Genomic DNA, 15,804 nt, shown 5'->3' on the forward strand with positions numbered 1-15,804 from the left:
GTGGTCTCTTTTGAAAGACACAGGATTCACAACAGAAGCCAATAGGGAGTAACTATGAAGTAAATGCTAGACAATATATAAGCTCCCTCACAGAATGCCACATAGTTCAGAATCAATACACCTTATCTAAGCACATTTCTGTCCTGCATAACAAACATACATATCGGCATTCGTAGCTGTCCTTGCACACTCTTTCATTCTTGGAAAGATGCAACTGTAAGTAAAGCTAGAACTCACTGGCTATAGAGTGTTAAAATAGTCATTTGTTTTGCTTGGACGAGATTCGAAGATCTAACTAAAAGGTAGCTGCATCAATGACACACCCTAGATAGCCACAGCATTTCTTCACTGTTTTAAGAAAGAGAAATATTTATTGGCAGGGATGGTAGACGACCCCAACTAAAAAAAGTCCCTTAAACGGTTAGGTCCAGATAAAGGTTTCAATAATTTAAACTTGCATTCATGATATCCCTCAGGATCAAGTGCGCGCTACATAAAACTTTATAAATAAATAAATTAATTCAACCCTTAGTTGCTATAGCACAGAGGAGTCAGGTTTAAATTAAAGTAATTGTGTATATTATTTAGAAGTGTCAAAACAGTTAAAAAGCCAAAAAACACAACACAATAAAAATATCACATCAGTTTATAAAAAGAGAAGAGTTTAATGAGTAAAAAGATATCAATATGACGAAAATCGAAAAGAAGAAAGGAAGATATGAATTCCTGAGGATCTAAGAGAAAAAGTGGTAAGAAAAAGGCACAATTTCAGACCTTTGATGGAGTTTGGGCCGGATACAACTTTACTGAAATGGAAATCAAAATCCTTCAGAGGGGGAAGGCTGCGGGCTGTATCCGAGTAAGTCCTCTTGAAGCTGGATAGCCCTTGGACAAGGTCCCGCTGAAGCTATTGGTTGGAAAAGTTAAAATTTCACACCCATGGAAGGCCGCTCATCGACTGGATACTTTTCAAACCTTTATTCAGTAAAAGATTTTTTCAGTCGGATTTAGTCTCTCTTTTGGAGCTCACAATCCTCCAGCAGGGAAAGGGTGTTAGCTGCATCTAGGGAGGTCGCACCAAAGTCAGAAAGGCTTGCAGCAAGGGTCCACTAAACAGATTTTTCAAGCGTCTAAAAGCTCAGAGTGGAAGCAACTGGTTTCACTTACCTGGCGAGGTCGGGCCTTGGGTGGGTTGACTTGGGTGGTTGGTGACAGAAAGTGCTTCATTTGAGTTGGTGGTTGCCACTGGGGTCACTAACACTTATTTTTAGGGATCAACACTTATTTTTGAATCAAGATAAAAACACACAGTTCAGGAAGACAGAGGAAGAGAAAGACCGCAACACCGCCACAAAGGGAGAAAGCATGGGCCTATAGAGTGAGGTAAAGGGGCTGGGAGTATCTGGTAGTTGATCAAAGAGGCATGCAGTGGATTTAAGACTACCAGCCTTGGTATTAGGCACACTGATGTTTACTTGCACCAGAGGCAGGCTTCTGAGCAGAGCTTTGGGCATCGGCACTCTTTCTTTTACAAAATAAGCATTGGTCCCACTCCTCTGGCTGTTTGGAAGTCGAAAATGTTTGTAAGTCCAAATTTTTCAGAGACAGCACTTAGGGGTGTTTGTACTCACTCCCGCAGAGGCCTTCGGCACTGTAACGTCCTCTCCCAGTTGGAACTGGTCACTTCAAGAAAAAGGCCTCTTGCAACATATTGTGTCCCTGTAACCACACAGGATGTCAACCAACTGACCCTTGGAGTCCACCACTTTATCATGGGTCCAAGTGGTGGGAGGTGCAGCCCTCCAGGCCACCTAACAGGCCTCAAACAGGTGCAGTTCTTCTTCTGTTCTTTCATAGGTCCACAAAGTGGTCTGAGGAGCAGTGGGTGAAGTACCATCTTGTATGTTTCTCTAGCCAGGGAGGGGGAGAGACTCCTGGACACTCTCTAACGAAAGTTGAAAAAGTTCCATGGGGAAACCCTACTTACTTTTGCAGCACATCTGGATTGTTTTACTGCAAACTGGCCCAGAATGAACAATTCTAGCAGGAATCCAATATGTCCTTGGAGGGAGTTTGCTTAGGAAAAAAAGCATCCCCCCTCCCTAAGCTATCCACACTTGTTTTGGGTCCAATTCTTTCCCGAGCCACTAATTCACCTTATCCCCATCACATGACCGGGCTGGTGCCCACTTGAATACACTAGGCATCAGGTCAGTTCATGGAACCTTCACCAGCTGGCCTTTGAGCTGATATTGATTACCTGCCCATACCTACCCACCCTGTTGCCAGGCCTAACTCATTGTCCTGCTCTGGGAGTAGGTTTAGCACCTCATTAACTTCAAACGTTGTTAGGGCAGATGGTTGCAGACTAATGCAAACTAGCCTTCAAGCACAGGGAAAAAGCAACTTTCTACAAGTTACTTTTCCTAAATATGTAAGAAAATCTAAATTCACACTTGAACTGGATTTTTAATAAATTTTCAAAGCAGAGTTTGAACTGTTTTCTAGTTTGTCCAGGGTTAGCAGAATATTATAAACGTGTTTAAGTTTTCCTTGTGGGACAGCTTGAGCCTTCCACAGTGAAAATAGCCTTTGGTGGCCTCTCACTGCAGGGTCACGGTAACATTACATTTCTATGTGTTCTACTTTTAAATATTGTGAAACCTACCTTGCTGGCTACCTAACCTACCTAGACTTAATTGAATTTAAAACGAAGGTATTCCCCCTGTTAATAGGGTTATTTTGACAGGTTGGGCTGCAGGTTTAAAGTGGAGCAGTCAAACTATAATCATAACCCTGTAGCCCTGTTTTCCTTTGTCCCACTAGTCTAATCATTCAATTCAAACTTCAAAAGCGCACAGCTACCTGACACTTCAGCTACTAAAGACCAGTAAAAGCAACCTTCCCATTGGCCTGATAAACACCAATGAGAACAGTGGTTATAAGATTTAAAATCAATCAGCAGTTTCACCACATCGCATTTCTAAACACTGATAAAGGCATCAAGCCGAAACACGTCTGGAAGAACTCCTTGCTAATAAAACTTTTTACCCCGTGAGTGCTTCACACTTGTGTGGTTGAGCGGTTTTATTAAACGTGAGCTCCTGCCTCGTGAACGTTGGCACCCGACCTATATCTGATATACAATAATAAAATTACAAATATGTACATATTACAGTTGAAAAATAATACAAAGTCCCTCCTAAGAGGGTATAATGGGTCATCATAGTGCAAATCTATTCCCACGGTTTGAGTAGGTTGCCAGTATCAAAACCTTGTATGTACCAAAATACTTGTCAGTAGGCTTTAGCAAAATGCAATAATAACTAATCCACCCTTAAAAACATTTACCACATGCTTTTCCCAATAAGTAAATCAAACTTGCTGGCCTCGTCATAACATTTCACAATAAGCAGATCACACCTATGGAATATGACAATGTTTCTCAGTAAACCAACACATGCCTCCTCAACTGAACATAAGCCGGCAACCATTAGGCTTACAGCTATACAATTACAAGTATGTACAAAATTACAGTTGGTTAAAAAAAATATACACTCTCTCCGAATAGGGGCAAAAATGTATAAATCCAGAGAAATTCTTCTACCACCACAGTTTGTCAAGGGGGGTTGCCAACACCAAACGCATGTTCACTATTGTAATATGTGAATCCCTGTAACAAAATATCAGTCTAGAGTCTGTTCCACAGTAATACAGCCCACCTTTAAAGCCACATTAGCTTTAACAAACACATTTCACAATAAAAAAGCCAGGCCAACTGACTGTCATCATTTTTAAAACCAAGCAGATCAGATCTATGGCATCAGATACAACGTTTCCGGGTGTAATAATCAGGCCTATAGCCATTAACATTGCCCTGTCACTAAACCCAGCTCATTGCTACTGTACTAAGCATAACCTTCCCCACGAGGTGTCCATTAGGTATATAAGCAATGAAATTACAAGTATGTACAACATTACAGTTGTCAAAACAATATTAAATCTCTCTTGACAGGGCCTAATCCAGATTTTCAATGCACAAATCTTCTATCCCTATGGTTTCCTCGAGTGTGTCACCTCCACTAAATCCAGTGTATATTACACTGACCTATGAGCCTACAGGCCTTAGTACATACAGTGTAATAGCAATCCATCATTAAAAGTCTATTCCCATAGATACGAAGACGCACAAGTACCATGACTTTAACTCAGCGCGTAACCAATACTTGGCAACACCAAAGAAGCTCAAAGAGGTGGGCAACAAGCCCCAAATCTGCTGGCATGGCTTGGTAGGATGGATGAGAACTCGCGTTTTGGTATACGTGGTTCAGGGCCTGGCAGGAAAAACAATTACAGGCAACAGGGAAATCTCTACAGCTATTGCCGACTGTCAGGTCCTATATGCCTGGGTGACCACCTCCTCAGTGGGTGAAATACGGCAATTTATAGACAGCATCCAACTCCCTTGACTGGATGCACCAGATGGGGAACTACTGGAGGCCAGCATTATGGGAGCCGAACTAGGGGCAGCCATTAAAACACGGCAATCGGGCAAAACACAGGTGGAACTTTATAAGGGTTTTGCGAGATGACTATCAACCCATCTCAAGACTACGTAACAAGGCGGCGAGAGAAGAGGGGTCCTTACTTAAATTTCTATTAACTCTAGGTTGTTAGTCAAACACAAATACAAAGTATATGATTTTCTGGACGAGCATCTGCCAGATGCAGTCTTCGAAATTGAGTCTTGGCTTAAGGAGGACTGGTTCCCTGACCTTTTACAAGCCATCCCTAAAGGTTTTGCCTTTATGAGACCTGATAGGCAAGCGCAGAGAGGAGGGGGATTGCAATAATTTTTAAGCAATCGTTACAGTGCACCTTCTTCGAGCCTGGCAGTGAGGGAAGTGAGCAGCCTTCATTTCTTTGGCTCTAGTTACTGTACAATATAAGGAATTCTGAGTTATTGTCCTCCTGATCCTGCTTCTGACTTTGTCTCATTTTTAGGAGACGTCAGGTCCCCACTGGTACTTCAATACTCTAACAATTTCACAGTGGTTGGATATTTTAATCTGTATTTTGATGATACTAGAGGTCCAGCAGCGATGATTGTGGTCACAGATTCGGAGGGTGTTCAGTTCCATCAACATGTGTCTTCTGCTACGCATAGACTGCGGCATATAATTGATCATATTTTTTCAAATTTGTCTGCTATAGTGACCTTAGCAGCCTACTTCACTCAATTGGCCCAAAACATTCCTAGAGCCTATGAGGTATTAAAGGAGGATTACAGGATTGATTTCCCCCATGTGCATTTTATTAGTTCTCACTTGTGGCATGTTCAACTCTACAAAGGAGCTAAGTAAATTTAGCACTTGCGTAAATCGGTTGACAGGGGCCCTAGTGCAAGCAAAGTAACTGGGACCCCTCACTACAATGGCATTTCAGTCTGTCAGCTGCCCCAACACTCCTCAATCTCCTTCAACAAAGTCTGGATCTGCCAAATCAAAACTCACTACCACTCTCATACACACACTATTTTATTTCCACTCCCTGCACTGCATTTCTGCAAGTCAAGGCCGTAAACCCTAAAAAGCATTAGCAAAGCCAATAGGTTTGGCCCTTGTAAAGTGCATGCATACAAAGACATATGAAGGCTCACCACACTCACACTGCTGCCCTCACATGGTCACATCACTAACACTGCATTCACACAATAGGCCTCACTCTGCACACACACGGACGCAACTTTCAATCTAGAGACCAATTACCCTACACTCACTAATGACCATGTAAATCTTACATTCACACAAGTACATCCCTCACAACGCACTAACAAAACAGGATGGCTATCCCTGCACTCACACAATCACACTGCTCACACACCGGTAACACCACTCAATAGGAAGGAACAGAGTTTGGACTGATGGTGGCAAAGGAGACCCGGGTTGATTATCTGGTACATTGTCCCACTTGTGTAATTCAAAGCTCTTGAAGTAAACTACACTGAAGCCTAAATGTGCTCTGGAGTTATCAAATCTCCCAGTCACACTTGGACCAGCACTGCAGACTATGCAAGTCTTTTGGGATGTCTGAAAGAAGATTTTTGATATTAAAAAAAAGACCCACCAAACTTCTAAAACAGAAGGAGGTCATTTTCTTTGTATTGCAAGCGTATGCTAATATAATAAAGATACACATATATTTGTTTTTAAATGGCAACTAAATGTGTGGGGAAAGTGCTTCAATAAATATTGAAAAGTAAAGCTTTGCACTGGTCTGTCATCTTGGAACAGTTAAAATGATAGAGTGTGCATAATACAGTTTCAGGACAGTGGGATGATTTTGAAGTTTGCTGCAGTGATGCCCGGTGCTCTGTATAAGAAAGCTATGGTCCAATGGCAGCAGAGCTGCTGGTACTCTCATTAATCAATCGTCACTAGTCTGCATTTGCTAATGAGCTGCTGGAGGATGGACTAAAGGAAATATTTCCTGAGGTCCAGAGTAACACAGAGGAAGCAAGCTACAATATTGTTACAGTCTGATGAATACCTAAAGCCCATTTTCTCTAAGCACAATTATGTATTATTTTTGAGAAAACATAAGGCTAGAGAGACAGCTAAACCAGTCTTTTGGTCAGACGTGAAAAACACAGAAATAGATAGAGCACAGTGAGCAGGAGAGCAGGGGGTCCTTGGTTCACATGCAAAAGATAAAGCACTAGTCAAGAGCATCACAATCTTCCCAGAAAGACATGGAACAAGGGTGGTACTGCAGGACCCCGGCAAGTTTCCTTTAACGACCCGAAACAAGCATGATACTGCAGTGCCAGCCAATTGAAGCTTCATTCAAAGTTATTGAACAAGTATGCTACTACAGGGCCAGTGCAAGATTGTTTCAAAGTATGAAAAGGGTATGGCACTGGGCAGCACCAAATAAAGAATCCATTGGAGACAAAGAAAAAGCAGCAATTTAGACTTGCTACAAGTGTAAGGAAGAGCACAGAGGTGTATGAGCGTAAGCTGGACTCACACGCAAAACAAGATTTCCACACACAAAACAGCACCATAAAGCAGTACACACTTCCCTCACACTCATAGAACACATACCGAATTGGTCAGAAACAATGCGAGCTACCTTTAAAAATGCACAAAACATCAACATCACAATCACATAATGTGCAAGATTTGGCAGCCATGTAAGCTCGACTCACATGCAGCACAGGTACAAGATGGTCATCAGCAGTGCAAGCTAATATATCCTCACATACAAAACAGTTCTCACACTGGCAGAAGTATCTAAGCCTATTTCAGGCACAGAATACCCAGAGTATACATAGAAGGAAGTGGTCCACTAAAGGCTTGAACCAGATGCTGGCTCGGTTCAGCTCGAGGTTCTCCTGAGCCCAAAATGAGCTTGGCTTTCTTATGGTTTTTGCCTGCTACCCACGCTCTAACCTCGTGCATCAAGAATGAAAGACAACGCATTAAACTTTGACAGAAGCGAGAAAGGGATACCAATTTAGTGGCTGAATTACACAATGTGAAATCAGAAACCCTGGGATCAATCCACGCTTGACCATGTCAACAAACTGTGATCCTAGGCAATTTTTCAGTATTGCATAGGAGAAAGCCTTCAAATATGTGTGGATGTGTGCTGTACAAAAATCCCTTGCATTTGACCGAATGGACTTTAATGCTGCTCCTTGTAAAATAAGAATGGAGCCCACATATAGGGTACACATGACAACTGACATGTCTCGGAGTTCACTGATGGTATTGTTGGAGTGGGCGGAGGGGTCTTGAATGTAGCAAAACACTCACTTTTAATAAATGAGTCTGAATGCAGTGATGCAATCTGATGTACTAGGGTGAAAAGATTGTCAAAGAAATACTGCATTTAATTTTTAAAACACTATTATATTTTTGCATAATATTTGTTGTATAATTTCTAAGCCAAATGTTCTGATGGCTCTTAGGGCCAAGACAGATCCTTAAATCGTCGTTCCCTGTTAATGTGTAGGTTCGCCCTCCTCTCTTACAGAACTGTGTATAATTACCCTTACTCAAGCTCCACCTCTCTCAATATCTCGCTCTGGTAAGCAAACTCTTGTTTTCCAAGCTTCTGGTCAGTTTCCATGATCTCAGAACAATAACTATTACTACTTCTTGTTTCAATAAGGAAGAATTATGCATTAGCGACTTCAAGAAGTTGTTTAAAGTTACCTGTGCATTTTTGGGTGGCAAAAAATGTAACAGACACTCATATCATTCCTTTTTCCAGTTCTAGCACTCTGTCCTAAGTAAGTCTATGTTATTTTACTCACTGCCATAGTCTGCTCTCCTCCCGTCACAGTGAATTAATACTGTGACTGTCTTGTCTTCAGAAGCAACCCAGCAGCATCGCATCACTTCTTCTTTGACCTCTGCTGGTGTCAGGCAGCCAGGGCTGAACGGCACACACTACATTTTAAAAAGTGAACATGTGCACTGTTCGGCTATTCAGTGTGCACGCAGCGAGTCCTGCGCTGGGCCCCTGCAAGTGCTTCAATAGAATTCAGCTGCTTGGAGTCCTACTCCTTCAGCTGAAGGAATGAGGCAGAGACAAAGGCAAGCTCCCAGTGCTTTAATAGCTCCTGCGGCCCTAATAGGGCAGGGATGCTGGAACAATTTTGAGACTAGTGGTGCTACCATCGCTGATCTCGTAGAGATTTTTAAAAAAAAACCATCACCACACAAAGAACAATTGCCGCAAATGAACCATGCCCATCCAGCAGGAGAATGAGAAGGGTGCAATATGTAGCTGGTGTTACATTTTGGAGCACATGGTCACAAATATGTTACTAAAACATGGTGTGGTAGCCTTTTATTTACAAACAGCATATTTTTTAAATTTGCACAGACATACAATTTTACTGATAAAAATATATATCGCACAAATGAAAATGTTCGTCAAAGAATAGATGTCATTTACGGACCATATTTTTCCCAATAAACTTTAAAATTAGAAAAAAACTGGTTCATTTGTGCTCCCCTATTTATTTTAAAATATTTGTACAGTTCATTTAAAATGTATTTATATTTTGTTGTGTAAGAAGAAAACAACATCCTACAGCCTTTCATTTCACACCATGCAGATTTTCATATAGTTCACTTTACAAAATCCACACACTTTGCAGTAAGTGAAAGAAAAGTAAACACCAGTCTCCACATTATATAGAATAAGAAGCAATGTCAGAAGACTAGACTGGCATTTGACCTACGTCTTTGAACGCACAGCACGTTACTAGATAAAAACAAAATTAAAAGTACTCTTAAATGCTTGTCCAGCATAGTTATTTAGATTCCCTTCAAGGCCACCAAAGGGCTGTTGTAGTTGGGGCCCCCTCCCACCTCTGGACCCCGGTGCATAGGGGTAGCTATACCTCTGAAATTAAGGTTTCTGTGTCCTGCATCTCATAACTCCAATAGGAATGGGTTGGTAGGGACTGTTTATGCAGGATGAGAAGTATCAGGTGTTGCCACTGCAAGGTGGAACCTGGGTACTTTCTGCCCACAACCAGCGATACTGGGACGAGATACTAAAAGAAATATTGAAGTGTAACAAAAACCAAAGCTAGTCCTCAAGTAAATAAAATATCCTTAATGTTAACATTATTAAGGACACAAGGACACCATAGGAAAGCTGGCTGTCACTTGAGCAATTTAATGGCAAGATCGATATCTTTCCGTGTCAACCTCAAAGCCTTACAGTTCTGGGAGTGTTTCATACAGCTTTTTCATTTTTGTTTTTAAAATGAGGCAACGTTTCATAATAATCCTTAACCTTACATCTGCTATGACCACTACTGTTCTGTGGTATTGGGTAATTCTAGTTATCCATATTGATCTTTGATATGAACCATTATCACAGAAGGAAAGGCAGGATATTTGCCTAAGAGGAGTAGCCCCACCTTGCTCCTCTGCAGCCAAACATATAGGCTCTATTATGACTCTCTAAATCGGAGATATGGAAACACATAGCTCTACCCCATCTGGCAGCACATGGATCCATCGTAAACACGTAGAAATCATCACTGCCAGGGTCAAAAGTCAGTCACCATAAAACCTCTTCATAGCCCATTTCCGCCTAAAGGGACCCAGCCTCAAGAAATTCACCCAGATGTATGACAAGATCCAATAAAGCCCAAGCAGCCCATCTTGATATTCCTGAAGACACGTTAACTAGTCCTAGGAACTCTGGATTACCATCTAGCCAGCGAGTGCTGATCCCCTGAAACCGCTTTGACCAACAAAGTCAACTTACAATTCCCCACCACATGTCCCTGTGTTGCGGAGATGGCAGCTTGGCGGTTATTGGCTCCGCTGACTTCCCACTTGTTTTATGACTTACTCAGCTGATTAGACCTGCCACCACATCATGACTACCCAAGTTCCAGCTAGGGTCTCACATCCTATATCATCTGGTTTGATTGTTGGATGTCCATTAACATGAAGGCCGTGGAAAGAAAGGCAGTCATATTGAAATGCAAGTGGCTCTAATTTCAAACTTAACCTTTTCCACCGTTATCTGCAGTCCCCAAACTTAAATGTTCACCTTTATAGTATCACCAATGACAATCACATCACACGTTAATCAGCAATGGCCACAAGAACCACACGTAACTTCAATCAGCTCAAAATCTAGACAACCTAATTATACCTAAACATCACAATCTGCAGCAGATTGGGGTGGACTGGATTAGATTGGAGTGGGGTGGACTGGAGTGGGTGGTGTGGATTGGGGTGGAGTAGACTGGACTGCAGTGGGGTGGATTGAAGTGATGTGGGTGGGGTGGATCGGATTGGACTGGGGTGGATTAGTGTGGGGTAGATAGGATTTGGCTGAATTGGATTTAAGTGGATTGGATAAGGGCGAGGAGCGGTGGATTGGATTTGGGGTGAGGTGGGTTGGAGTGGGGAGGATTGGATAAGGGCGGATGGTTTTAATAGCTCCTGTGGCCCTTGTAGGCAGTGATGATTGAACAATTTTGAGACTAGTGGTGATGCCAATATTACATCACTGAATTTATAGGAATTCTGAAAAATCCAAACATCACACAAAGAACAATTGTCGCAAATGAACCATGCCCATTCAACAGGAGAGTGATAAGGGTGCAATATGTAGCTGGTGTTACATTCAGGAGCACATGGTCCCAAATATTTTACTAAAGCATGTTGTGGTAGCCTTTTATTTACAAACAGCAAATTTTCTATTGAAATGACCACTAAATTTGCACAGACTTACAATTTTACTGATAAAACGATATAGCGCATTAACAATAATGTGCGTTTTAGCATATGTCAGTGGGAGTGGGGCTGATTGTTTTGGATTGGAGTGGGCCAGATTTGATTGGAAATATTTGATTGGGCCGGATTGTTTAGGATTGGAGTGAGGCAGATTGTTTAGGATGGGAGTGGAATGGAGTGGGGCAGATTGGAGAAGGGCGGATTAGAATAGGGTGAGGTGGATTGGATTGAGGTGATTGGATTTGTGTGGATTGAGTGTGGTGAATTGGAATGTAGTGGGGCAAACTGTTTTGGAAAGGAGTAGGCCAGACTGCTTTGGATTGGAGTGGGGCAGGTTGCTTTGGCTTGGAGTGGGGCAGACTAGAGTGGGTCAGATTGTTTGGATTGGAGTGGGGCAGATTGGAGTGAGGCACACTTATGGATTGTAGTGGGGTACACTGTTTTAGACTGTAGTGGGGTACACTGTTTTAGACTGGAGTGGAGCAGATTGGGATTGAGTGAGCAGATTGTTTTGGATTGGAGTGTGGCAGATTGGAGTGGGTGGACAGGGAGGATTGGAGTGGACTCAATTGGGGTGAGTGGTTTGGATAGGAGTGGGGAAGATTGGTGTGGGGTGGATTTGCGTGGATTGGAGTTGGCTGGATTAGGGCGTCCTGCACAATGTATTAAAGCATCATTTCAGAAATTACACACAAGAAAGAAATAATGTTGCTACGCAATAAAATATTCCTCTTCTTTGGAGAACAGCATCCGGATCAAAAACAAAAGAAAACGCGTACAAAGTGAGAAAAGAAGATCTTGGCAAAATAAAAGAAAGTGAACTACAGAAAATAAATCTTCGCAATTTTGTTGGTCCTGCTGGTACCCAGCAGGACGTGCCGTTTTGACAGTCACACACCTTTTCTTTATAGGGCACTAAAAGTTTAAAAGAACATAATGGTACCTCAAGCATGTCGGGAGCAGCTGACTGGCACAGATTAAGTTTAATCAATCAGTACTTGGTCGCTGCTCAACAAAGAGGAACGGAAATGATGTTAGGCCTGCCTTGACGAATTAGGAGGCTGCAATGAAGAGTGCCACGCAAGCCAACACAAGGTAAGCAACAGGCGGGCTCCAGGTCCTTATTGTTAACAGTGCCTCGCAAGCGAGCCACATGCTCTTGCACACTTGACCCTAAAAATGTTTTTATTTGTTTGCACTTTACAAGTGCTGCTCAATAAGGCTGGATAACAAGGACCAGAAGTTCAAATCCCTATAATTAAAAACAAAAGCAAGTGAGCACTCCAGGAATGGTGATGCAACATATCTTAACCCTTATATTCCCCATCAACATCTCTGCACCGTAATCATGAACTATTGTAAGAGCACAAAGGCTATAATGGTAAATAAGCATTTACAATGCAATGGTCTCGGCATTATTAAAGGTAGAGCTATTGGCATTGCTCATGACATTATTTTATTTTTTTGTTATTATAAATAAATGGCATTGTTATTTACATTGCCAGCAGGCATTTTTCGAGGGTGTTGTGCAGACTGCTCTAATGCTCTAATGAAAGCCAGAGCTGCGCCACTACAGGGCAGGAGCGCCCCGGGCTCAGAGAGGAGATGCAGCGCGCCCGTGACGCACATATATGGAAAGAAGCTACCCACACTTTCATACCAGCCAACGCTGCCACAGTTTGAAGCAGGAACCCGAATCATCTGCTTTTTAAATGTGTGTGTTTTTCCATGTGGAGAGATCTCCGTGACACCCTTCTACATCCCACCAGTGCAGAACTCACTAGTTTGTAAATACAAACTCACTGCACGAAGGAAGGCAAAGGCACACGCACGCACCTATTCCTGCAGAGGCGTGCAGCCGGTCTCTGGGCGTTAGAACCTGTCAGTCTGGCGCTTCCAGCACTGCCAGAAAGCCCCGGAGACCAGTCCATCCTGTCCCGTGTGTGTATGATGTGCCCCTGTACATATAGATGGGCACAAGCATGCTTTCTGCCTGTTGGTCTGTGCACTCCGGTACGTTTGAATGCGTACCTTTATGCCTGTTGACCTGTGTTCGTAGGTGCCTGTGCATCTGCCGGACTGTGGTTCACGAGTGATGGTCCGTGTGTTGGCCCATGTGAATAGGAACACACATTTCTGTCTGGTACGGTGCATGTCTGATTGTAGGTCTGTTGACAGGGTGTACGGCACAGACCGGCACAGTATGTATGTCACCCATCTCTCTAGCCTTCTGTCAGCCCATCTTCTCCCCAGTCCATCTGTCTGTGTGTGTTTGCCGGTAAGTGTGTTGTGACTGTGTGCATGTGTGCTGTTTATGTGTAAATGTGCCTCTGTGAGTTGTCTGCATACATATCTGCATATATGCATGTTGAACTGTGTTAATGTGCCTGGATATGTGTTGATGTGTTTATGTATGTTTGTCGGTCCATGTGAATGAATGTGTAAGTGTCCATGTCCGTCAGTCTGCGTCATGGGTGACTGTAGATGTGTGATCTGCATCTAAAAGCACGCCTCTTTGTTGTGTCTGTGAGTATAGAAGAAAATACCAAGTGGGCCCTGCTGACTTTGGGGGACGTCTGCGGTGGGGTACATCGGCCTCGGATGCTCTGAAAGAAGGGAGCAGTTGTGTAAGCATCATGTGTGTGCTGCTACTGTTGAAAAGAAGTGTTCCCAACGGGTGCCATACGTGCCAGTAGACGTGAACTGCTGAGCAGGCATTTTTCGAGGGTGTTGTGCAGACTGTTTTAATGAAAGCCAGAGCTGCGCCACTACAGGGCAGGGGCGCCCCGGGATTGAAGCATAAAACCGAACAAAGTGCGTTCAATGCATGCATTTACATTCCCACAGATGGAACCCACAGTCTGTCACAAAGCGGCCACGAGCGTGAAACACACCCCTCTCTCCCACAGATGGAACCCACAGTCTGTCACAAAGCGGCCACGAGCGTGAAACACACCCCTCTCTCTTACCTTGGTACGTCGGGAGCACCTCGAAGACTGGCGTTAACTGCAGCAGGAACTGCAATAGGACGCACAGGGCCGCCTTCCCGGGCAGCATCTTCTCTGCAGACCGGAGTTGCAGTCAGGTGAAAGGTGAAGAGATGGGTTGACCCCTTTTCTGCCCCTTCCTTCCCGGTGTGAGCGGTGGGACGAGTGGGACCAGGCTGGCAGGCAGACCCAGCTGTGGAGAGCCGTGCCCCCTCTGGAGGGAGGTGCAGAGAGGGGTCTCGAGCCAGTCACAGCTCGCACTACGGCATGGAGGGGTGGGGGCCCGGGGGAGGCGAGAGCGCGACGACGAAGGCACGCACGATAAACTTACCTCCTCGGTAGACGCAGCAAATTGACGGCCCCAAGCTTCCGGAATTTTTCGAATTCGGGGGCGTGTTTTGCTGTCCCGAGTGACGGACAACGTCACGGTCTAAAGAACAGCAAAACTTACACCCCCAAATCCGAAAAAGACGGAGCTTCTTTGGAGGGACGGCTCTCTCCTCCAATGGCTGGCCTCCGTTTAGGAAGCCAGCCAATGGGAGAGAGGAAAAAACAGAGGCGGGACAATAGTCCAACACTAAGAAACATAAAATCTCGGACTTCCGGTCTGCCTTCGGCAGACCGGATATTACCTCGACCTAAAAATGAAAGGAAAATTAATAACTAATAAATGCTACTGTCAATAAACTTCATACATTATTTCAGCAGATTCCTACTAAATATGTAATGCACACACTAACAAAAACGGTAAATTCATGGCACCTACAATGTAAAAACTGACTTAATGCAGTAGGTCACTGAAGAATTTGATGAGCTTTATGTATGCAACTGTCTTTTTAGGGTTAATGACACCAGCCAGAATATACCCGAAATAGAACATGGAAACTACGAGATTAAGCTACTGAACTATAGATGAATAGTTCAAACACATACTTTAAAAACAAGATCGTGTCACATCTGCTTCCCAGCATGATTTTTCTTTCAAATTTATTGCTGGGGGTTCGTGGTCGAAGGGTTTAAAAGGAAGCCTTTCGCAGTAGTTACCAGAAGAAACACGCGACGTGCCCCAGGTAAATTCCCTGTAAATAGAGTCCACTACTGACTTCGCATGCTAACTCTCACCCAACATTATGTTTGCTGATTTGGTAGTGTAAATAATTTAGGGATTCCACTAGGTATGCGAATACAGCCCAGTATAAACATTTAGGAATCCTGACAAGTTGCATAAATCTCAAATCCAAGACACAGAAGCGGACATGTGTAGTTTTTAAGTTCTCCAGCAGAACGAGTTACTTGTTCGAGTGACTTAAACTACAAACATACTTTTCCAACAATGGGCCGTGGTCAGTGTTTAGTATGTTAAAAAAGGTCCAAAGTCTTTATATGCAAATACCAAGGCTGCCTTGTCTTGATATTTCACAGCACACCTCTTTCTTTCACCATCTTAATCTTACTGTCACTTTTAACTCTCTTGTAGATTGTTTTCCATTGTTGCTTTTCCCTTTTGTCACCGTTTTGCCATCTTTCTCGTT

General features: G+C 43.3%; 1 protein-coding gene across 3 annotated transcripts in view; it reads right to left on the reverse strand.

The window, feature by feature from the left end:
- APBA1 (amyloid beta precursor protein binding family A member 1) overlaps positions 1-15,804 on the reverse strand; it is a 483,473-nt gene that overhangs the window by 390,674 nt on the left and 76,995 nt on the right. The window lies entirely within an intron of this gene.

This window comes from Lissotriton helveticus, chromosome 2_1 (assembly GCF_964261635.1).
Source record: "Lissotriton helveticus chromosome 2_1, aLisHel1.1, whole genome shotgun sequence".
NCBI lineage: Eukaryota > Metazoa > Chordata > Amphibia > Caudata > Salamandridae > Lissotriton > Lissotriton helveticus.